Source organism: Thalia democratica, chromosome 2 (genome assembly GCF_965202585.1).
Source record: "Thalia democratica chromosome 2, ktThaDemo2.hap1.1, whole genome shotgun sequence".
NCBI lineage: Eukaryota > Metazoa > Chordata > Thaliacea > Salpida > Salpidae > Thalia > Thalia democratica.
The window spans coordinates 71,906,336-71,931,287 of record NC_139166.1 but is presented as its reverse complement, the minus strand read 5'-3'; the positions used below and the strand labels follow the sequence as shown (position 1 = coordinate 71,931,287).

The following is a 24,952-nucleotide window of genomic DNA, read 5'->3' as shown; positions in this document are numbered from 1 at the left end:
AAAAATAAAAGTTAAAATTAGTTATAGCTTTATAAATTAGTAATAACTTTCAGAATTTTTTAACTCACTTAAAAACATTAATAAGCACAAATCAATGTCCAAGTACTTATAAAATCCTTTTTAAACTTTTTTATTTGTTTTTAACTTTTTGAAATATAGTTTTTATTATTTTATATAAAACCTTTACTTCAAAATTTATTTTTAAAACTTTTACAAAGTTAAATGATACTGATGTGCTTAATAACCTCAATTATTAACACAATATATGCTAAGTTATACATTTAAGCTTCTATGATTTTTAAAAAACTTATGTTTTGCTATCATTTTATAAAGGTATTAAAATTAAGTTTTTCTTTGACAGCTATTCTAAATTAGCTTTATACAGTTATATGTCAGAAGGCTTAACTTGATTTTTGTAAAATATTATTCTATGACCGTATTAACTAAACGCGCAAAATAAAGACTGTATCAAACCAAAGTTTAATTAGTACTTAAATAACATTATTTTAACAAAAACGTTACCAGACCGGGAATCGAACCCGGGCCGCGTGGGTGAGAGCCACTAATCCTAACCACTAGACCACCTGGGAAGACGCTAAAATCCAAAATAATTTATATATATATATATATATATATATATAAAATTGTATGAGTACAATTCTTATGTGGTGCGTTTAGTTATGCAATGCGCATATCTTCAATGTATGTTTCTCAATTCTTGAATACTTTGAATTAAAGTTTTGAACTTGTATGGTATGTAATCTTATAGTTTGTTGATTAAATTCTTCAAACTTTTAAAAAACAAAAAAATAACAATTGTATAAAACTGCTGTAAAATAAAAACTTCTATGTATATATATATATATATATATATATATATTAATTAGTATCAGCAGTATTTATTAATATATATATATATATGTATTTACTTAAACTAAACTTATACTAAACACCTATTTTATAAGACACTAAGAGAAAAGTTTTATAATAAAAAAATTAAGTAAAAATTATAAAAAGTATAACAAACATTTTAGTTTTACTATGCAAACTTGTAATGTTTAAAAATTTCTAATTTTAGTTTAGAATTTTTTTTAAATTTTTTACTTATAACTTTAATCTAAAAGCACAAACCCTTTAAAAAAATACGCATAGGTAATGTTTATTGTTAACTTATATTAAACAAAGAAAATTATTTAAAGATATAATTATTGCATAAGGATAAACAAACTTAAACTTATGTCAGTTTATTAACTAGCTTTAGCATGTTAACTATTTTCAATTAATATTTTTAAAAGTTCAAGTTAATTTTTTTTATAAGTCTTTTTTATTAAATTTTGTTTTACATATATAACATAACTGCATACTTTAAAAGTGTATGTACATAAAAATATATTTTTAAAACTTATAGACCTTAATAGCATCTTGTCTGTAGAAGTTTTAAATAACTAAAAATATTTTATTTCATATACAAAGATGAACGAGCTTCAACTTTGATTAAATTATCATTTCGATAAAAAATTTCAAAGTCTGAAATGGTTTTGAAATTACTTGCTCAAAGTAAAGTTTTTCTAAGAATGACTAAAACAAAATTTTGATATAATTGAAAATGCGTTTTAAAAGCAAAACTTTAGAAGTTTTTATCATTTTAATAATTAGCCTTAATCCTATCTCTAATTACTTATTTATACATTAAAACGCTTAAAACAATTAAATAGTTTGTTTAAGTTTACAAAATAACTTTAAACAGTAGCAGAACCAGCAAAAAAAATATCGTTTCAAAACATATTTTTAAAAAACAAATATACTTTTGAATTTTTGTTAGGGTTGTATATTTTGCTTAAAGTAATTTAGCCATAAATTGTGTTAATACTTATAGACTTAATGTATAGTATGAGAGCTATATAAAATAACAACAGTTTAAATTTTTTAATAAGTTTTTAAACAATAAAATGAGTGTTTCTTTTTTCTACTCACTTACTTTGCAATTTAACTGTATATTTATTAATTTGAGCTTGCAAAAAATGTTTTAGAACATTAATTTACATTTTTTAAGCAAACTTTCTAATATTTTGAAAACTAATTGTTAAAAACAGTACCCGAATTTAAAAACACTTTTGTAATTAAAATGATGGCACAATTAACAAATACAGTTACATACGATTAATTAGTAAAATAAGCATAACCTACAAGACTTAGATACGTATATTTTTATTAACTTAAAGGTTTGACAGTACTGAACGACATATATTTTGTTGAAAACTTTAAAATAACAAACATTTTTGTCATGATTTTTCCAAATACAAACCCATCAAAATAGATTTTATCATTGCATTTGATAGGTCCTTTTTTAAATTTTCTAACTAATTATTAATTGAAAGGACCATTTTGAAGGTATATTTGCTATTTAGTTCTAAATAAAAGTATGATTTGTTGTGAACTATATAATTTTTGTCAAGTTGGTTTTGTAGATCGTCTTCCAAACTATAGAAACAATAATGTCTGCATAAGTATTTAAAAATTGAAGTTACAAACTTAACTACCTTAAAAGTATGAAGTGAGTTTCAGCTTGCATTGTAACGTAATAGTTACATTTATGTATATATTTTGTACAATGTTGAATCTGTACATGGCCTGGTTGCGCAACGGTAGCGCGTCTGACTCCAGATCAGAAGATTGCGGTTCAAATCACGTCCGGGTCATTTTAAATCAATATTATAGTCTGTCTAGCTATTAGATTTTTGATAAAATATATATATATATATTACAAATAAAGTGGTCTGAATAAGATTATCGAAAATAAAGTGAAAATGTGGCACCAGTAAAATTAATGATTCTAATGAAATATTATTTTGAACGTTTAACGGCTAAATGTAATTTATTTAGCTAAAGTAACCTAGCTATATAATTCATCAAAAAAGTTTTTTTGTTAATAGTATTTCTTAGACTCTGACAACTAAAACAAAACATATTAACTAATATACAAGATAAAAGTATCATATACTATTATATTTATATATATAAAACGTTACAAAACCAAGGTATAGTGTTGTGGCGATGCTACTTATATTGAATAAAATAACTATTTTTTTAATAAAGTTCTATAACAACTTTTTTTTTGTTAAAGCTTAAACTTTTTTGTGCTTAGTTGTTTAAGTATTTCATGTACTAAATTAACTTAATGTTAACTAATAATATTAATTAACATTTTGAAAAGTTCAGAAGATAAACTAAGTTAAAAAACTATACATAATTTTTAAAGGTGTTTTAACTTGTTTTAAGTGTATAATACAGTATTGCATGTTTGGGAATTGCAATAAGTTGTTTAATGAAGATATGCAAAGTAAGAAAGAAAATTAAGTATTTCAGAACAAGATGATGTACTAATAAAAAAGTATAACAAGTCTTTAAAATCTTATTCACTTAAATAGATGTTAAACAAAATTAGTTATTAAATAACTTCATTGAAAAATTGTTTACTACCAGTAAAATGTTATCATGCTGAGGTTTAAAATTAAGATAACAAAACTTTTAGAAATGTTTTGAAACTCTTCTATGTTTAGTTTTTCTAAAAGAACTATCAAAAAGTTTTTTATGATATTTTTGTTAAAAAAATACACTTAAACAGTACTTATTTACTTTTATGTTGCTGTTGGGTATTGAATGTAGTACATTAAATTTCTATTGAGTTTATTGCTTTACGATTTTTCTTGCTTACGCGATGATCAAAAGCAAATAAACTAACAAGTAGCTATGGATAAACATTTCATATCATTTTAGCTGGGTAATATGGTGATTAGATAATTAGTTTATTAAGTGAATTTAAGTATCTTTCAGTAATTTTAATATGATACTGCAATAAGTGTATTAACTATTACAACTTATTTTTTTAATTAAAACAAATGCTAGTATACCTTAACTAAATATATTCGCAAAACAAATCATTTCTAAAAACAAAAGCTTCATTTTTTTATAAATGATTTTGTATACAAATATCGCTGATAAGATATCATTTAATAATAGTACAAAATTAACTTTTAATTTTGTAATTTTTTTAATTTTATACAAAATATCGACTTAATAACAATAAATTGACATGTTAATCGAACCATGTATATAAATATTTGTTGAAAAATAAAAATAAAAATATTTAACAAAAAATCGTTAGTTTCATATTTTTTCATATTGTTTTTTTAATATTGGAAAACATTAAAAGATAATTTATTATTTTATTGTATTATGGTGACAAAAACTTATTTAATTTCTTAAAATATTTTTTTAGTTTTAATTACTGAGTATAAAAATTTATAAAAGTTTAAACAAAATCAGTCTTTAAATATATACATAATTCAATAATCTATTTTCTTACACAAAAAATATTTATCAAACTGTAAATACATGTTTGTTTTGAAACTTGATAAAGTAAGCAGACACAAAAAATGTTTAAAACTTAAATCGTACTTTTTGTTTTACATTCTTTAATTTAGAAAAAAAATTAGGTAATAAAACTAAAACTAGCTTGGTAATTAATCAGATTCATTTTAAATGTATAACTTAGTGATTTTTATTGTAAAACTTTAAAGTAAAAGAACGAAAAACTGTAACTTTAAAACAAACCTGTCTAATGCTTATTTTAAATTTTTTTTTTCTCTAAAATAAACAGCTTACAAACAATAGCTTCAAGTTTTGGTTTTAATCAACATCAATAAATAACTTTAATTTAAAACTTAATAACTGCCGTTACTGAAGAAACTTATATTTCAAAAAAACAAACAAAGTTTTTAAATTAATGAAAAAGTTAAGATAAGTAAAAAGTTAAAACAAACTAAGTTTTAATAACATTAAAAATATTTTAATCAAAAAATAAACTTAAACAATTAATTTGTTGCGTAAAAACGATTTTACTATAATTAAGGAAAATATGTTTATAAACAAAACTAGTTTTAGTAGATTACTTATCAGGAAGAAAAGGAAATAATTTAATAAGACTTAAGAAAAATTTTATGATTTTAACAAAAATTAATCACAAATAATAAGGTTTAAAATTGAAATAAAAAAGTATTTAAATGGAATGTATGTAAAACTACTTTTCAAACTTTTTTTCAAATTTTTGCATAAGATGATTTTATATATATATACCCATGTTAAAGCTATTCAGTTATATAAAATGAGAAGTTTTTAAGAAAATTTTAAGATATGCGCTTGCTAAACCGCACCAAATAAGACTGCTACGCATACAACTTTATATACCTACTATTTAGAATTCAGACGTCCTCCCAGGTGGTCTAGTGGTTAGGATTCGTGGCTCTCACCCACGCGGCCCGGGTTCGATTCCCGGTCTGGGAACAATTTTGTTTGTTTATGTCTTATAAAACGATTACAGTTTTTATTAAAGCTTTATTATAATGTTTTTAAGTTTTGTAATTTTTTAAACTAATTTAAATAAAGCCTTTAATTAAGAACTGAACCACTATATGCCCTCATTTTAAATTTTATTATAATTAAACCTACCAAAATTATAATGTAACTTTTGTTGTTTAGCTGTTTTTGTTGAGCTCACATAATTTAATTAAATAAATGTTGTTGTACATATTTGTAATTTTAGTACTTTATAAAGATTATATTATTAAAATATATAATATTTAATTACTAATTACCATCGACACGTCATTACTTTACTGCTTAAAAGTTTTTGTCTGTCGTTATTTTGAAAAAACTTAACACTTTTAATTACAAGTGACTTTAATGTTATTAATCTATATTATTAATGCGTGAATGGTTTGTCTAATGAAACATATAAGTTAACTTTTGTTTTTTTATTGATTATTTTTGTTTGTGCATTATAGAATTTTGACTAACTCAAGTTATGTTGATTCATTCAACTACAACCTTCATGTTTACTTCTAATATGAGTATTTTGTCTTCAGAAATACAAGTCCTATTTTTTTGTTTATCTTCGTTGATTCGTTGCGTTTTGGTAAAAACTTTTAGAAAAACTCGTTTGAACTCTAAAGTTAATTTATGCATCTAACAGCTTTATGTTTGAATTTTAGTGCACGTGAATGGTTTGTATTTTAAAGTAAATTTTTCAGCTTTTATTTTTCCTACCTGTTTGAACTCACAGACGCCTATCGATATTTTCATTTTATTTTCTTAACTACTTTTGTCATTAGGATAAAATTTTAAAATTCTTTCCGAACTCGAGGGAATAATTTGCCTGTTAACGTGAATACAGTCTGTCTTAAGAAATATAAACCCAACTTTTTGTTTTTTCTTTATTGATCTTGCGTTTGCTGAAAAAACAATTTTTTGGCAAACTCATTTAAACTCTGTTGATTTGCACAGCTAAAAGCTCTCTAATGTGAGTTTGAAATTTAAATGTGGAAATCAGACTTTTTGTTTTTCCGAACCCGGTTGAACTTTCAGACGTCGATATCTTAGTCTTATTTTTATTTTTTGAAATTAACGCAGTTTCGTCATTCAGGATTTAATTTGGAAACTTGGAAAAGTCTCTATTTGGATTACGACGGAAAGAATGAAAAATTGCTTTTTAATGTCGTTTACTTTGTTTATCCTTTCATTGTGTATATTCGAAAGCTTGACGAATTATGCAAACGAGTACACTTTTGATTCTCGAAATGTTTTTTGAATTAAAATTTGTTTTGATTTTCTTGCCTCTCATTAGATTTTTGCATTGACGTCAGAAGTTTTAAAAAGCGCACGTTTTTGAAGGCGATAAATAAATTGAATAAATAAGTTGTTTTTAGTGCAGCTGTTTATTTAGATTCAAAAACATATTTTGTTTCCCTTATATAAGGTAACAGAAGTTTAATAACAAAAAAAGTAACTTGAATTTAAATGATACAGAAAAACTAATTTTGATGAGAAAGCTTCAGTTTTTTAATATACTTAAATACACTACTTTTTTATAAACCTAAAAACCTTGTTTATATAATTAAAATGTCAGTTTGCATTATCAACATAAAATCTAAAATATTTTTTGTCTAACATAAATGTTCTTTATGTTGTTTTATTTTCAATTTCATTAAAAATAAAAATTTATTATAAAGTTTAGTACCTAATTGAAGTTTCATGGTGAATAAATATACAAATCGATTAAAGCAACTTTATTTAATCTATTTTGAACACGCTTTAAAATGAAATACAGGGAAGATACTTGAGTTTTTTAAAACCATTTTAAAGAGGTACACACTACAAGTTTGAAGACACTTTAAATTGTTTTTAGCTGTACACTAAAGCTTTTTCGTTTACTTTTCAGTAAGAAAAAGTTTGATTTAAAGTGTATCTTAAATTATTTGTTGTTTTACTTCTGTTAAAAATCAATAATTGGGAAGTTTGTCTCTGGCTTTCAAAGTTTAAGTATAGTTTTCATCTTAAAATATTATTATTAACTTAGTTAAACATACTTTAAATTATTTTATTTAAATGGAGTAAAAAAAACCTTTAATTTTCAATTTCTCATAATTTGTTCTTTGTGTTTTAAAAAACTTTTCATAAAAACTAGTTACTTTTTTGCAAAAAACATTCAATTAACTCTAAATATTTAATCTAAAAAGTTATATAGTTTATTGCAAAGTTAGTGTAAAATAAAAAAATAATAACAACAACTATGTTTTAGGGGTCTTTCAATAACATCAGAAAAAAAAGTTATTAAATTTTAATCCAAAATTATCAGTGCAGATATTATTGTTACTATATATAACTATCGTATGTTTGTTAACATATTGTTATATTAACATTAGCAATAGATTGTAGTTCCAAAGTAGTTTGAACACATGCGGAATTAAATTAACTTATTTAATTAACATTATATGCGGAAAAAAATTCATTTTATATGATTAACATAAGCTATTATATGAAAGCATATAGCGTGAACTAAAATAAGTCTTTTGTAGAATATATAGACTACACTTCACTTTTAGAATGTGATTGTTTTTGTAAATAGTTTTAAATACAAACGTATGGAATAAGTTTTGAAATCAGTTACTTTATAGAACTGAGCGAAGACCTGTAACTGTGTATTAACAGTTTAATTTTTTTCTTTAACTTAAAAAATTCGCTAACATTGTACTTCTACAACCTTTTACATTAAAGCAGGCACGTAGCTTAGTACGTTTCTGCAAATCTACAGAAACGTAATCATTTGTGCGAAAAAACTCGCTTTTCTTTCGATTATTCAGCTTTTAAGACCTTGTTTCTTTAGCTTTAAGTAATCGTTTATACTTAGTTTTGCACTCCTGAGAAATAACTTTATTTTTTTCGGGTTCTCTAGCGCTTTTAGTGTCGTGTATATTAAACAAATTGAATACATCTAAATTGTATACAAATAGCTTGGTTTAAAAATCTATTATCACATAGCAAACTGTTGTAAAAAAATCCATTTCGAGGTTGTAGATTTATTTGGTTTAAATTAAATGATGTGAGAGAAAAAATAAGTATGTGTGTTGAAATTTGCATATTTTTGTCTTACAAAAGAGCAAATACAGATAGAAGATATATAAAAAGATAAATTTTAGAATAGATGAACCTTAAAGTAAAGTAACATGAAGAATTATGTTGTCGTCAAATATAAAAAAATTAAAAACTTTTGAAACAGTGATAATATCATGATTTCCTGAACTTTTATCAATAAGATTGGAATCTATTAAATCAGAAAAAATAACACAATAAGACAAATAGCTTGCAACAAAAAGAGAAATTTAAAAACTCAATAATATAAACAATTTTTAAGAAAATAATAAACAAATTATTATTTTTTAATTAAAACTTGTTTTAAAGATTCTTTAAATGCTTAGTAAGTTAAAGTTTTTATTTTTCAAGATTAATATAAACAAATTATGGTTTTTTATTGTATTTTAGAACTTTATTTTTTAATTAAAACTGGTTTTAAGGATTTTATAAATGCTTACCTTAGTTAAAGTTTTTATTGCATTTTTTAGCAAAGTTGAAAGATTTAAATTGTACATTTTAGCCACAAACTCAAAGTATTCTAGATAACTCTAGGATATTTAGAGTTTTATTTTTGTACTCAGGCTGACTCAGTATAGTTTTTTTTTATCTATGAAAAACTAAAGACATTTTAGGTTTGTTAATAATGTCATAACAGATGTTTTTCTAGATTTGAATGAGATTTTGCTAGCTAGTTTTAATAAATTTTTATTTTATTACCAATTAAAAAAAAAACATTGATAAATTCGAAAAGTTAGACTTATTTCAAAAAAAAAAAAAAAAATTCAAAAATAAAATTCTGGAATTGGTGTTGGTCATAGGGTAGAGCTGTTGTTAATACCCATTTTACTTGTATTGTTATATTATTTGTTTACAATGAGTTTGTTTTCTATGCATATTGTTTTATTATACGAAGATTTTTTCTGTGTTTTTGGGTTTTTCCCAATTTTCAAAGGTTTTTCATTATCTCTGTTTCAATTTTTAAATAGTCTACGAAATTACAAAAAATTGAGTTAGTACATTTATATTTTCTAGTTAGCTTTACATTTTAAAAATTGTTTTTGAGTTTTATTTGTATTACTACTGTAAACTTGGTACACTATGTAGGGATTTTAACAAATTTAGTTGTTTCACAGATTTTTAAACTAAGTTTAAAAGTTAAGTTTTCTAAGGTTAAAATTATGCAAATATCATTTGAAAGTAAAACCCCCCACTTAATACCATTGACACTCAAAGCTATTAACAAAATCAATCAATCTGAAGTTCAGTTTGTTACAATAAGTTCCAGATAAGTACTTCAAGAAAAGGCTCTTTGAATGATGTTTTCAGACAACTGTGTAAAATATAAAGTTTGTTTTAACTTGTTTTTAAATATTACTGTAAATCTTATTTTTCTACAAGCATTGTTGTTTACAATATGAAGAGTTTTTTGTTTTATATTTTCTTTAAATGTACCAAGAATACTGATTGTATATGTTGCTTTAAAATAAGTTTATAGTTTAATAGTGGTTTACTAAAATTGAAAAATATATCATTTTAATTCTTTAATCTATGTTTGATAACTGATAAAAAGTTTTAAAATAAGTTTTATATAACTTTTTCAATCTATGATAAAAAAGAATAAGTTAGTTCTATTTATTTTAACAAATGTATAGTTGTATTATAAATTAATAACAAGTTAAAAAAAATGATATATTTTATCTTTAAAAACCTTTATGTTTGAGTTCATTTATATGTTTCACATTGAATCTGAATAATATTAATGTTTATAATTCAAGGTTTGTTGTTTTTTAACTAAGTTGATTTATTTAACAAGAATGTTTTGTAAAAAAAAGTTTGACTCTGTTTTACAGCTTTTATTTAACATTATTTTTAATAAGAAAATGTTTAATTCTTATTTACAGCTTAAATCTATATACTACCAAAGCTAGTAATAAGATTTACAAAGAAGTGTACTCTTCCTTTTTTTATGAATTATTTTTGACAAAATAAAGTAATTGTACATCTGAATTTTATCTAATGTTGTGAACTTTTTTAATTTATATCTTTTTTGTTCTTTATTCAACTCCTAAAATTTATGATTTTTATTTCAGTAAAAGCAACAATTTTTGCAAATATTTTCTGAAGTGGTGAAACTGTTTTCATTGTTATATATTTTAGGCCTATCAGTAATACTATTAAAGTTAAATTCTTAATTAATATTTTTATTTTAAATGAAAAGTTTTATAGGCTTATAAAAGTTTCAACACATAAAGAATTATAGGAGTTAAGAGCAGTACAACTTGCCTTGTATTCAGTTATTCATTATACTTTAACGTAATATTTACTTTTAAACTTTTAACAAAACTGCACACTTTCATATAAAATTAAAGGTAGTTAAAACTACTTTATTCCCGTTATGACGTCATCACACATTATTATTGATTTTTTTTTGCAGATTCGTAATTTTTTAGAGCTAGCTACGTCCCTGCTTTCTATTATTACAATTTTAGACTTAGAAAAGTATTCAAAATTTAAAAATCTATATTCTAAAATAGAGGGATTTTTTTTTTGTTATTATTATTTAATATTATTGTTTTTTATCTCATTAAGTGCACAAACTCTACAGTACTTATCTCTATATTCTCATTTATAAAAGTTAAGTTCAGTTGTGGTAGATTTAACTTCTATAAAACAATCAAAAAATTATACAATAGTTTATTTATCTGTTCAATCGTAAAATTATTTATTACTGTACAAGTCAAATTACTAAATAATAAAAAAAATTATACTTTTATCACAAAATATTGATAAAATTTAATCTAAAAATATTTCAGCTTACTATTATTACCTTCTTTAGAAATATGTAACCTATCATTTAAGTATTTGCAAGTTTGCTGAAAGTATTACATATTCATCTTATTTTATAAGTGAATTTAAAGTTTGATATATATATATATATATATATATATGTATGTTTATTTATAGTTCTTAACTTATTAGACAAGTTCTAAAGTACATTTTTAAAAACAAAATTCTTTTAATTTTCGTTTAGCTTTCTTTTCTTTCATTTCGTTTAATTGATTGTTTTATTACTTAAGATTTAAATATTTAGATGGCAATAAAATTATTTTGGGACTAGCTAGTTTGATTTTTAAATTAAAGCGCTCTGCTACTTTTTCCGAACATTAAGAATAAATTATCTAACTTTGCAGTATAAATTAACTAGCTAGTCCTAATGTTCATATATATTGTGACGTATTTATTAGATATATATTTTTTCCATGATTAGTAACCACTACAAACATAATTAAACCAGCAAAGAAAAGCTCGCGAAATGGGGTGATTTGGAATGGCACATCGGAAGAAATGGCGCCAAAATAATGTCAAAATATGGCTGGTTGCTGAAAAATCTCAGAGTCGGATGCAACAAAGAGAGTATTGTGGAACCTGTAAAACATTGGGGTCAGTTTAATATATATAAAAGGAAAAGAAAAAAAGTAGTTTTAAAAAATCTTAACCATGTACTTTATTAAAAATTTGTAAATAAATTAATTTTATATTTAATTTAAAACTTCAGATTGTGTTTTAAACTAAATACAATGTTTCTTATCGGGACGCAATTCTTTGAACACCATATACAAAATAAAAAAAAATCTCATTTTGACCACCAAACAACATTTTTTATAGTGGGAAGAAACTCACTCGGATACGTTCCGATGAAAAGCTTCTTAACGAGGACAAGTATTAATGTCCATAAAAACTAACATCATGAACTTGAACCCCAAAACTAGATAAGTAAGTGTTGGAATACTTGAAGTTTACCAAATTTATTACCACAGACATGTAAGCTTTTTGAAATTTTATGAACATGATTTATTTTAAATTAAATTTATGTACTTTAGGTCTGTTTAAAGGTAATTGTTTTATTTACAATAAAGGTTGATAGGTTTTAAGGTTTGTAAAAAGTCAGAACAAGGTTGAACATAGTTAACTAGTAAGTTGATTTTATTAAGAAATTAAAAAAGGATGAAGGTAGTCTTCCTATTTAGATTTTAAAAACCGGACAGGATTGAATTTTTGATAAACATAATTAAAAATGGTAAGAACCATTAAAAAATCAGTCATAGTCTTATACAAGCACTTTGAAGAGATCTTTCGTTTATTAAAAAACAAACATTTTCTATTCTGTAAAAAACAAAAAAATATACTAGCAACTAGAGAAAATAAAGTACCGTAAATTAAATATTTTTAGTAAAATTTAAAATAAAACTAAAAACTACCATATCATTAAAATACTGAATTTCATATTTTTACTTCAAAATTAATGGAACACATATATTTGAGATAAGTCAGTAAAGTTTGATATAATTTTAAAATTTCCTATAAATACACTATAATAAATTTCACAAAAACAATATACCAGAAAAGATAGAAAATGCCTACACAGTACAGTTTTTAAAAAGCCCTATAAGAACTAATTTAGACTACACAGAACAACGGTGGATTAAAAAAACTAAGGCAAAAATTAATTTAAACAGTATTTTTAAGGAATAGTTTAAATAAAAATGAAAATGTTATCAAATTTTTTTTATCAAGTACAATACTAGGGGATATTTTTAATTGTTTGTTGTTTATAGAACTAGTTTTTCTTAGTTACAGTAAACTAAATAATTTTCTAAAGTGTCGTTTTCTCAGTTTCTCAAATTTAAAAATTTTATCAAACTTTACTGACTAATCTCAAATATAAGTGTTCCATTAATTTTGAAGTAAAAATATGAAATTCAGTATTTTAATGATATGGTAGTTTTTAGTTTTATTTTAAATTTTACTAAAAATATTTAATTTACGGTACTTAATTTTCTCAAGTTGCTAGTATATTTTTTGTTTTCTACAGAATTGAAAATGTTTGTTTTTTAATAAACGAAAGATCTCTTCAAAGTGTTTGTATAAGACTGTGACTGATTTTTTTTAATGGTTCTTACCATTTCTATTTTTGATTTTATTAATTAAATGTTTTGAAAAACAATAAAACATTACTAAAAATAGATAGTTTATATTATTTAAAATACTTTTCATATATAATTTGTTATACAAGTTTAAAATAAATTTATTTTAACAAAGCGAATAAATTAATACAAACTAAAGTAGAAAAATAATTTAAATACCAAGATTTGTTAAATTTTACCATACCTTCATTTAGAACAATTACCGTTAAATTTTATAAGACAAATAAATACTATTGTTACCAAATATCAAGCTTCAGAAAATGTTTACTGATAAATTGAATTATATCTACAAAAAACATCTACTATGATTTATCTATTAAACTTATTTCAAATCATCTTTTAGAAACGCATAGTACGAATTAAAATTCAAGAAAGAAAACTTTCCTCAAAGGTTTTTACCAGCTGATCAATCTCTACAAATGTTCAGTATTAAAACCTTTTTTGTGGATAAGTTATTGTAAATTAGCACTGGATAATTGTTGAAACACACTTTCAAACTTTTTTATCAGTATGAATGATTATTTAACACAAATTTAAAATACTAAGTTTAATAGCATTTGATTTATTCACGGGTTTCAAATGATATTTGTTGAATTTGATTAGTCTAATTTTTTTTTGATAAATAGTTATGCATCATTTGTTTTCAATTAAGTATTATTTTGAAAAATTATTAAGGTATTAAAATACCAAACTGTTTTTCTAATAGTGTTTTATGGGTGTGATAAAGTATAATGTCTTTGTTAATTTAGTAGTTTTTAAGAACAAAAAGGTTTACATTAATGTTTATCTAAAAACATAAAGCATATGTTTAAAAAATACTTTTCAACACTGGTTACTTTAATACAAACATATTTACGCTTTTAGTATTTAAAAATATATATTTACATAAATAAAAAACAGTTAATTTAATTTTTTAATTTAGTCTACACAATATAATTTCAACTAACATAGTTCCAAATTGTTTTTGTAGTGTTTTAATTTGTTATTTTTTTTACGTTGTGACATTACTGTTTTTTTAATACTTTAATTTTTTATTTTTAGTATTCACTTAAATAATCTTATCATGCGTATTCATGACTAATAAAATTTAAGTTCTTTATATCTGTTATACTGACTTAAAGTCCAAAGTAGATTCATAAAATAGCCAATTTCAAACATTTTTATAATTCATATTTATTTAACTTTATTTTGTTACATCACAGAGCAAAAATATTTGTAATGTATCGTGCTGTCAAAGGCAAAAAAGTAGAAATAATAATTTTAAACAATAATAACATAACTAAAAAGCGATAAATATTGTGATATATGTATTAAAAGATTTCAACTGATAAAAACATATAATATTTACAAGGTTCAGATACATATAAATCTAGTCTCTATAATTTATTTTAAATAAATTTGGTTTAGAAAGTAATAAAACTTATACTAATAAGAGTGTTTGTTAATTTAAAAAAAAGGATTTGATTGCTGATAATACATTTAGATTTTAGATTTCTAATAAAATATTTAGTAAAACTCTCCGTTTTATCTTGAATAAAAAAAATGATATTTTAACAAAATTCTGAAAAAACTAAAATTTCGACAAGTTTCAATATGTAAAAATGTGAAATGTAGATCATATACGAACTAAATATTTAATATTAGTTATTAGTTTCATAGTATTTAGACTATTATTTACTTTAACACATATATAAAGTAGTACTACTTTATTATTGTACTATTTTTATTAACTTTAGTATATCTTTTTATTAATAAGATGAAAGAAAACTCAAAAAAAAAAAAAACTAAAAATAAGTCAGAAAATCCTGGAGAACCTTCTAATATACAAGGGGTCACCCTTTTAGGTTGACTATTATTAAACAAGTATGTTGCCAAACTTTAAATTTATTTCAACATATTCAGCTTGAAATGGTATTAATCTATGTATAACACGCATGTAAAATCTTAGCTAGTTTTAATTTAGACGAGTTTTCTTTACCAAGTCCATCAGTGCACAGTAGTTTGCATAGAAGTTGTTTTACTGTGTAAAAAAAGTCATTGAGGTGAAATAAAGTTTATAATCAAAGTTTTTTTTTCAATTAGCATTGAAAATTGAGTTGCTAATTGATTATTTTGAAACAACAGACATTCAATATTAAATTTGATAATAAAGTGTCCAGAGAATCAGTTTTCAAATATTTTACTGACCCAGCTTTTTAATAAAGCCAATGAACTAGGGCGTAGTTGATTTAAGACTTTTACTGTGTTATGTTTTAATTATCCCATTTAAGTTTTTTCTTTAGTTTCTAAATACTAATAAATTTTTTGCCTATTGCGAGTTTTGTTCAATTAAATAAAACATTAAATAAAGTTATTAGATACAGTAAAGTATAAACACTTGTATTATTATCCAAAAAATTATTGACATTAAAGTTATATGTTTAGTTTGATAAAAACAGTTTTTTTCTAAACTCTCTAGCAAAACTTTAACCTCAGTATTTTGTTCGAAAACTATATCTTTTAAGATTTTGATTTTAAAATAAGTTGTCGTTCGCTTAACTATGTACTACTTCATACACATAATTAGATTAAATTTAAAACTTTATATGAAGCTCAGAGTAAGTTGTATCCAAGTTGAACTTGAAAACTTTGTTAAACAGTAGATCTAATTTAATGTTATTAATTATTTAAAAAATACTTTTAAAACATAAAATAATCACGCCTTTTACTTATTTATAAAAGATTGTTGTGATATAGTCAGAAAAATAAAACTCAGATATACTTTGCTATGAAAAATACAAAACTTAAAAAAAGCTTAAACTAAGTAAATTTTAATACAAAACTTTAACAATTTCGGTTCTTTGTTTATATTTAATTTATCTATAAGTTTTGAGACAGATAGTAAAATTGATATCAAACTAATTTGACTCAGTACTTAAATAAATATTTTAGTCTTACAAACAGTTAGGAACTTTAACAAAAACAATTTTTTTATTCTTTTTACTTTAAACTAGATGAAATATTAGTTTATAAATAATAGATTATATGTTTAACATTTGTTTATTTAATACAATTAATATATTGTTTATCACTTTTATGTGTATTACAGAACATTTAGTATTAGTTAAAAGTTTGGGAACTTTACAAATTAAAAAAAAATCAAATTAATTCTTTTTGGAATCTTAAACTGAATAGGCTTTTATTTTTACGAACAATTGTACTAGAACTAAGCATACATGTTAAACATAATCTAAGTTTTAAAACTATAGATTCATTTTACCAGTCAATCAATTTATATCGATTTTTTTTTACATTAGAAAATACCTAACTTAGTTTTGAAGAAATCCAGAAAGTTGTAAGTTTTGTTGAATTCTACAAATTTATATTGTATTTATATATAGATTATTGAACGACAAAAATACGCTTAAATTGTTTGATCCTAGGACCTGGTGCACAAAAAGATCGTTCGGTTATCAGGTCTCACACCACTGATACCTTTTAAGGTCTTGTCCAGGAATTTTAGTCTTATTTAAAGTTTTAGTTTATCATTCTAAATTTAATGAAGAGGTAAATGATCTTTCTTATTTATCTAAGTTTGTTAGAGCTCTAATATACAAATAAAAAAGTTACAGACAGAGTTTTTTCTTGATGAGGGATTCCAACTTCTTTTGCCAAAAATTAACTGAGTCTTATCTATATTGAAGGGCTGCCTTAACTAAAGGCTTTATACTACAACAGAAGTATAAAGTACAAATTCGTTTGTTTGTTTTTTGTTAAAAACTCATGCTCGAATTTCTATGTGGCAAAACGTTCAAAAATAAACTGGTAACTATGCTTTACAGTGACAGTTTACTACTTTAAACTTATTTTAAATAACTTGAAATCAGTTTTTATTTTTATTTTTTTTAATTATTTATTAAAATTTTAAAAAGGTTCAAAACTTTATTGTACATTGATTATACACTAAAGCTAGTAAAAATAAGCTTGCACTAAGTGTTCAACTCGATATTTCTTTTTTTTGAAATAGTGGTTTGGTATGAGATTTAAAGTAAACTATCAAAGTTAGATACTAGCGTTGAAAATTTAAGTTATCTTCAATTAATAATTTGCGTAACTTAAATAGTATAATTTTTATACATAAATAATTTTTTTATAATTGTCTCAAAAAGCAAAATTTTAATAACTACAACATGAAGTATTATTTCATTTCTGAATTTATTCAAATTTAAAGATGAGCATTGTAAAAACTAGTTATAGCAATCTTATTAAAAAACCTTTTTTACACAGTTTTAACCAAAGATCGGTTAAAAAATGCAAAATAGGGTTTAATAACAATGTTTTGTGAATAATGAGCATGAGCACAAAACGTTTTTTCGCAACATTTATAAATGTTTTTTTGAAAAAAATAATGAAACTTTTTGTTAATTCTATTAAAAACATTATTCATCGTTACACCATAAACTATTATCTTTTGCAGTATTAAAAATAAAACAACCAGAGATGAAAGTTATCTCACCTCAAAGAAGAACTTGTAAACAAACTAATTAGATTGTAAAGCAAAATCATTAACAAAGTTAAAAATTTCCAGTGTTGAAGTAATCAAATTTAGAAATGATTTGTTTTAAAGTAAAGGTGTTAATTTTCATGTTAAATATAGACATAAATTTGTTGTACAAGCACTATATTTTTTTAAGATTTAAGTTAAACACAGTCTTCACATATTTTCAAAAACTTATAAAAAGATTTTTTTTGAGTTTTGTTATTATTTATAAAAATAATAAATTCACATAACAATTATGACTACAGATGTATATTGCTGATAAACAGTAAAAAATTAAAATTACATAATAATTGCATGATTATTTAAGAATAAAAAACCAAAAAAACCTTATACAAAAGTTATAAAGGTCAAAAAAAAAAATGTTAAAATCAAAAACAAACAGTGTTTTACAAGATTTCTTTATGTTTTAAAGTTACTAACAATATCTTATATTACACTTTGATTAGTTAAATGTTGTTTAATCATAGTAAACAAATGAAAATAAAGTAAATTTCTATTAAAAATTTATTTAAAGTATGCAACATTGATTCTAGAAAATTTTTGTTCTTAGTGCAAGTTGTTGTTTAAACTGGTACTTTTTATAGTCCCAATTCATGTAAGTAAGTAATTTTTGGCTGTTTAAAATTCAGAAATCAATAGGAAGTTTACTATTTTGCTAAGTCGTAGTTAAAGAACAAAAATATAAAATTTTTGTTGAGAACTTTTTCTTTAATATATGATAAAAACTTTAGTGAGTATTTTTTATTTAGTATGGCTAGCATTGCTTAGTTCAGGGGTAGGAAAAATACAGCTGCATTTCGCGAAATAATTTTCAGCTAATTACATACTTCAAAAAAAACTTAAAATCAAGCTTTTAATATAATGATTGCTGTTTACAAACGGTGGCAAGTTTCTAAAGTTTTTTTTTTAATTGTATTTTTACTTTTCATTATTACAAGTATTTTAAAATACTCGTAGCTTAAAGGAAGGTGTTTTTATACAATATGACTCCACACTTACTAAAGTTTACCGATTCCTGGAATACCTCATTTTAATTTGAAGTTTAAAACTTTTATGTTATTTAAACACTAACAAAGAACTAAGTAAAATGTTAAAAATATATAAAACTAAAGCAAAAATTATTTCTAAGTAGGTATTTTAACTGGCATAGATTTAACATGAGTTTAAAAAAACAAGACGAATTTTTGGATAAAAACGATCAAACTTCCTCCCCTGTAGAAAATAATGAAGAAGATCAAAGCAAAGCCGAAATTTTGTGCAAAAAGAATCGGAGCTTAATTTAAACGTATCAGACGTGTCCTAAAGAAAGATTCACCATAAAAGGTAGATTTGCTCATTCAAGCGTCGCAGATATTCACCTAGGACACGATTTAGTTGATAGTAAAACAGTAGCGATAAAAATATTCGACAAAAAGTATGAGAAAGATGCCGCAAGAGAAGTTGAGGTTCTGAAATTAATCAATAAGGATGAAAATTTACTTTGTTTGAAACTAATCGAACATTTCATCAATAATGAAAGCATCCACATAGTAACGGCTTTACACGGGTGGTCCATACCAGAGGCTTTCAGTAAAGACGTTAGGTTTGACATGACTCAAGTAAAAATGATCTCCAATTAGCTGATAGACGCCATTGGATTTCTGCATGGGGAAGGGATCGTTCACGCCGACATCAAGCCGCCCAATATTGTTCTTTCATCAAACGAAAACAAAGTCAACAGTGGAATAAAGCTCATAGATATGGGCAATGCTGAACTCGAAAAGGATTTCAAAGTGAAAAACCTAGATCGAAAGTTTATTGTTCAAAATTACCAAGCACCTGAAACAGTACTGTCTTTGAACTTGGACCGTAGAGTTGACGTCTGGGCGTTGGGCTGCTGCAAATACAAAATTTTTACTATCAAGCACCTTTTCAAATATTGCAGAGGATGCAAGGCAGAAATAAGTAAACCCATGGTTGAGCAGTTAAGAAGTTTTTGTTCAACTGACAGTGAAGCACTTATAAAATCTTCAAATTCTATCAACTATTCATCCTTAGATGAATCAAAAGTTGATTATAAAGAAAAGTTCTTACAATCTTTTGAAGACACAGATGAAGATCAGAAAAACTTGAAAGAATTAATTTTTTCGCTCACGCAATTCAATCCTGAAAATAGGATAACTTTAAAAATGGCGAAAAACCATATTTTTTTCAAAAACTAAAAGTTTTACTTGTTTTTGTAAATTTGCATGTTACTCAAAATGTTAGGTATTGTTTTTTAATGCTTTTGAGTGCCTGAAAAAAGTCTTTAATTGAAAATTGCAGTCGTTGTAGTATAATTTAAAAATCAATTTATAATGCATTTATAATGTTTTCAATTTTTAATATTTTTCTTTTAGTTTTTACTACTTCTCTAAGTGCATAAATTTCATAGAATTATCCATCTTAATTTTTTTTAATTTAGATCTTTAATATTAATTTTATAAAGCCTTGTTAAGTTTCTTTATATAGATTTTACAGTTAGTGTTAATTTCTCTAATTTTTTCTTAACTTGTTCCGTAAATGTTGTTTGTACAATTTATTACGCCTGTTATATATTTCAAAAATGTAGACTAGGGATTTTGCTAAATAGTCTAGGGAAAGAGTTGCAGCCAGGTTAACTTAAATGTCTTTTAAATTTTAATAATAAAAAAACGCTTATGTAAAAATTAAAAAAAAAAACACTTAGCTGCAATTCTTAAAAGGAAGGCATCATGGCTACCTTTCATGACTGTGATGTGATGCACCTTTTGCAAAAAGACGGTTATGCATTGTGAAACGTTTTTAAACGCGCTGATGCGTAACTGTTGATTTGTAAATGCCTGCACGCGGCCCTTCTGCTGAGGGTTGTAATTGAAACGCTTGTAAATCTTCAATTCCAACCTGACTGAAGTGCATCAAACTTTTTACTGGGCTTTAAAAATGTCAGTTAATTGCAAAAATTCTATGAAGTAAATTTAAAATATTTAATACTTCTAATTAACATAAAAAAGTGTTTTTTATTTGTTTTTAGACATGTAGAAGAGTTATTATGATTTAGAAAAGAACTAAACCAACAAAAAAATTTCAGAAGAAATAGTTTAGCAAGCTCATCATTTAAGTTCATCGAAAGGAAGGTTAGTGTGTTTATATAACTAAAGTTTTGATTAACTAAACGTGATTACTTGTCTTTCAATTGTATAAATCTTGGCTACTCGACGTCTATTTATGAAGTAATTTGGTTTAATAAAGAACTTTTTTTAAAGAAAGTTTTTGAAAAAAAAAAAAAAGGTTTGAATTAAAAACTAAGGTTTTTTTTTTGACAAATTTTGAAAGTTAAATTGTATTTTCAATTTTCAAACAAATTTATTTTAACCAATTTTTTAACTCTATGGTCTTTTTATGTCAATACCATTGTATACGTATTGGTAAATCAGTTGGTATATGTTTGAGTCTGTAATTAAAAAGTTGGTTTATTCTATGACAAGTTTCAGTTTAAATATTTTTTTTATAATTTAACTATTGGTTTTAGTTACTATTAGCTTGTTTAATTGCATTTAAGAGTTCTTAAGATGTTTTGAGTGTTTAATGATATTGATTAAGCTGTTAATATAATATATAAATATAATATAAGCCATAACTATAAGCTGTTAAATTCTTAGGTAATAAAGCGTTTTATTTTAGATTGTATTTTTGATGTTTCTAAAATTTAGTAGCTCGATTATGCTTCAATCAAAATAGACCTTGTTTTTTTAAGTTTCAATTTCTTAGCTAAGTGTTAACGCTCGCGGGAAGTAATTACTAGTCGCTTTATATTTGAATATACCTAACAAATTAAAAATTTTTCAATCGGATTTTAATTATAAAGCTTACATTCAGATTAGTAAATCAGACGCTTTGTTTATTCTGATCGATATTTAAAGTTTCAAAAAATGCTCAAAACTAATTAATCTTATACTGCATAGGCACTTTAATTTCAACTATTCGAAGCTGAAGTGTAAATGACAAATCTAAATATAAAGTATTAATGTTTTTTTATTGTATCTTGTAAAAAACCATTTAAAGCTATAACACAATATCTCAATTCCTTGTACTAGATTAATTTTGTAGTCATTTCTTTTTTTTTATTTAACGTAAATTAATTTTATCGGTCAATAAAAAGTATACAGCTTGATATTTAAGAATGAACAAGCGTAAAAAAAGTTTATCAAACTGTGAATAAAACTATTGTAACTCAAACTTCCTTCAACGGTGTACCGCCAGATATTTCAATTAAAATTTTGTAATCTACCAAATTAAATAACATGTATAAGTTATTTTTTACTTGCTCATTTTTATTAGCTTGTAAAATGACTTATACACTGTTTTATCATTTTGATAGACTCCGCTTTATCTTTGCAGCACTAAACATTTCTAAACTAAATTAAATACTATATAGTTGTTTATGTTAAAAATGTTTTTAATGAAAAAGTAACGAAATTTGATAATTTTATAAAAGTTAAAAATTTTAAGAATTTCAAATTCTTACTCAAACACTTAAATTATTTAAAACACAGTGCAATTTGAATACATAAGGCAAATTTATTTTTCAAAGCATTAAAATGTCGGCACGCTCACACAAGACGCCGAAAGCAAGTGTTTCGTGATCTCAAACTCTTTTTCACTCCACTCACCCTCGTCAACGTCATAAACGAACGAGGCTTCGGGGTGAAAGGCGAAGATTGCGCGTCCGACCGGAACGACCGCCGCCTCGCGATACCTCATCGCCCACCTCGGCTCCTTCAAAGCCGCGAAACTTTCGCCGTCGTAAACTTCGCACCCCTCCCACGTGCTGATGACGTAATACTTTCTTCCGACCGCCGCCGCGCTGTGGCCGCTTTTTTCGGTCGTCATGCGCGGCAAGGGCGCCCACCTGTCCGTTGTGACGTCATACCGCTCGACCGTGTCGTGACGCGGCCCGTCGTCGTATTCCTCCCCCCCCCGCAAACCACGATTCCTCCCTCGTAAACAGCGCAAGCCGCTTTGTCCCGCGCCTCGCCCATCCCAGCCAACTTCGTCCACTTGCGGCGCCTTTCCAAGTCGATTTTCGCGCACGAGCCGGTTGCGCGCTGCATTTTAGAACCGCCTAAAACGTACACTTTGCCGGCAAAGGCGCAAGCGCAAAAAGATGTCCTATCATCGACCGTTTCCGCAACTTTCTTCCAACTTTTGGTTTCGGGAAAATATTTTTCCACCGTCGTTTTCCGCTGTTCTAAGATGCAGCCGCCCACCAAAACGTAAATATCTCCTTTAACGCAGAACGCTTTGAAAAACATCGGATTTTGTGACATTGTCGGAACAAATTTCACGTTTTTTGGTATTTTTCCATCCACTTTCATGTCTAATTTTTTTAAGCGCTCCTTGAGTATTCCACAAAACACTATATCAAACTTTTCTTGGTTACAGTATCTGTGTGTGCCAGAGCTCTTTTTATACAAGCTGCCGTTATTGCCTGAAACCTTTTTTGTCAACGCTTTATAATCTTTGATATCAGAGAAGATGAAGATGATGAAGAGAAGATGAAGATGATTTCATAACTTCTTTCAACGCGTCCTCTGAAATCAAATGAAAGCAAACATGTGACAATAGATTTTTTGCAGGCTCTCTTCTTTCATTGATATTGAATCTGGTCCAGGTGTCTATTGCGTTGAATACTTCAAGTTCCGAATCAATTTTCAGTTGAGAGCTTTGCACTATTCTCTCAACTAAACTGTATGGTAAGTATAAAAAGTTTTGACTTTCTACAACCATTGTAAAACAACGCTCAATATAGCTGAACGTAGTTTTAAGTAAACAGTTTAAATTGTATAAATTGGCTATTTGGTAAAATGTAGCTACAGTTTTAACATTTATTTTACTTTCAGTGTGTCTGTATAGCTCTGATGAACTTGTACCTAACAAAAGCTTATGTAGTCTTAAACCGGAAAAAAATCTTACTCCAACAGTTCTTTTTTGATCTGTAAATTTTAAAATTTGTTAATAATGTCAACTACTTTTTATTTTAAAAAAAGTTGGTTTTACTAACATCTTATACTTATTCAAAGAGGAAAAAAGTAGTAAAATTTATTTTCTAAAAAAATATTTATTTACAGAGATTTCTTTACATTAATAAACAATGAACTTTACCGCAAGATCAACAACAACAGCATCCGAGACAATCCTACGACCGGTTTCGTCCTTAATAGGACTCATCAGGCAGGAATAGTCGCGAGAAACCACTATTGTGATCTTAAACAAGAGAGCTTAAGTACAAAGTACTGAAGCGACCGTTTGTGGGTAAAGTTATAAAAATGACACAGCTAAATCATTTACAGCCCAACGTCTCAGACATTGTCAGCTTGTTGTGAGATTATAGTCTGCGCTCGTTTGAACACATTTAGCCAGTATTTATTTCGGCCATCATCAACAAAGTTGAGATGTTATATGCCATCGATAAAAAACAATGAACTTTACCGCAAGATCAACAACAACATTTCTTTACTTTTAATCATTTAATAATAATAATAATTAATAACCAACAAACGGTCGCTTCAGTACTTTGTACTTAAGCTCGCTTGTTTAAGATCACAATAGCGGTTTCTCGCGACTATTCCAGCCTGATGAGTCCTAATAAGGACGAAACTGGTCGTAGGATTGTCTCGGATGCAGTTGTTGTTGATCTTGCAATAAAGTTCATTGTTTATTATCGATGGCATATAACATTTCAACCAGGGTTTCCCAAAGTGGGCGATATCGCCCCCCTGGGGGCGATTTTAGTATTTCGGGGGGCGATAATTAGTAAGGGGGCGAAAGGGTGGGCGATAACTAATAAGGGGGCGAAAAGGGGGCGATTTTAAAATTTTGGGTTGTCATAAAATTTTTACTTTTTATTTTGCTATTTTACTAATTTTAGCTTGCTATTAAATATTTGACCCTGTGGTAA

General features: G+C 25.2%; 2 non-coding genes across 2 annotated transcripts; one reads left to right on the top strand and one right to left on the bottom strand.

Moving 5' to 3' along the window:
• Positions 1–518: 518 nt before the first annotated feature.
• On the bottom strand, positions 519–590 carry Trnae-cuc (transfer RNA glutamic acid (anticodon CUC)). The gene has a single exon. It is a non-coding gene; the product is annotated as a tRNA-Glu (tRNA).
• Positions 591–5,271: 4,681 nt separating this feature from the next.
• Trnae-cuc (transfer RNA glutamic acid (anticodon CUC)) lies at positions 5,272–5,343 on the top strand. The gene has a single exon. It is a non-coding gene; the product is annotated as a tRNA-Glu (tRNA).
• The last annotated feature ends 19,609 nt before the right edge of the window (positions 5,344–24,952 follow it).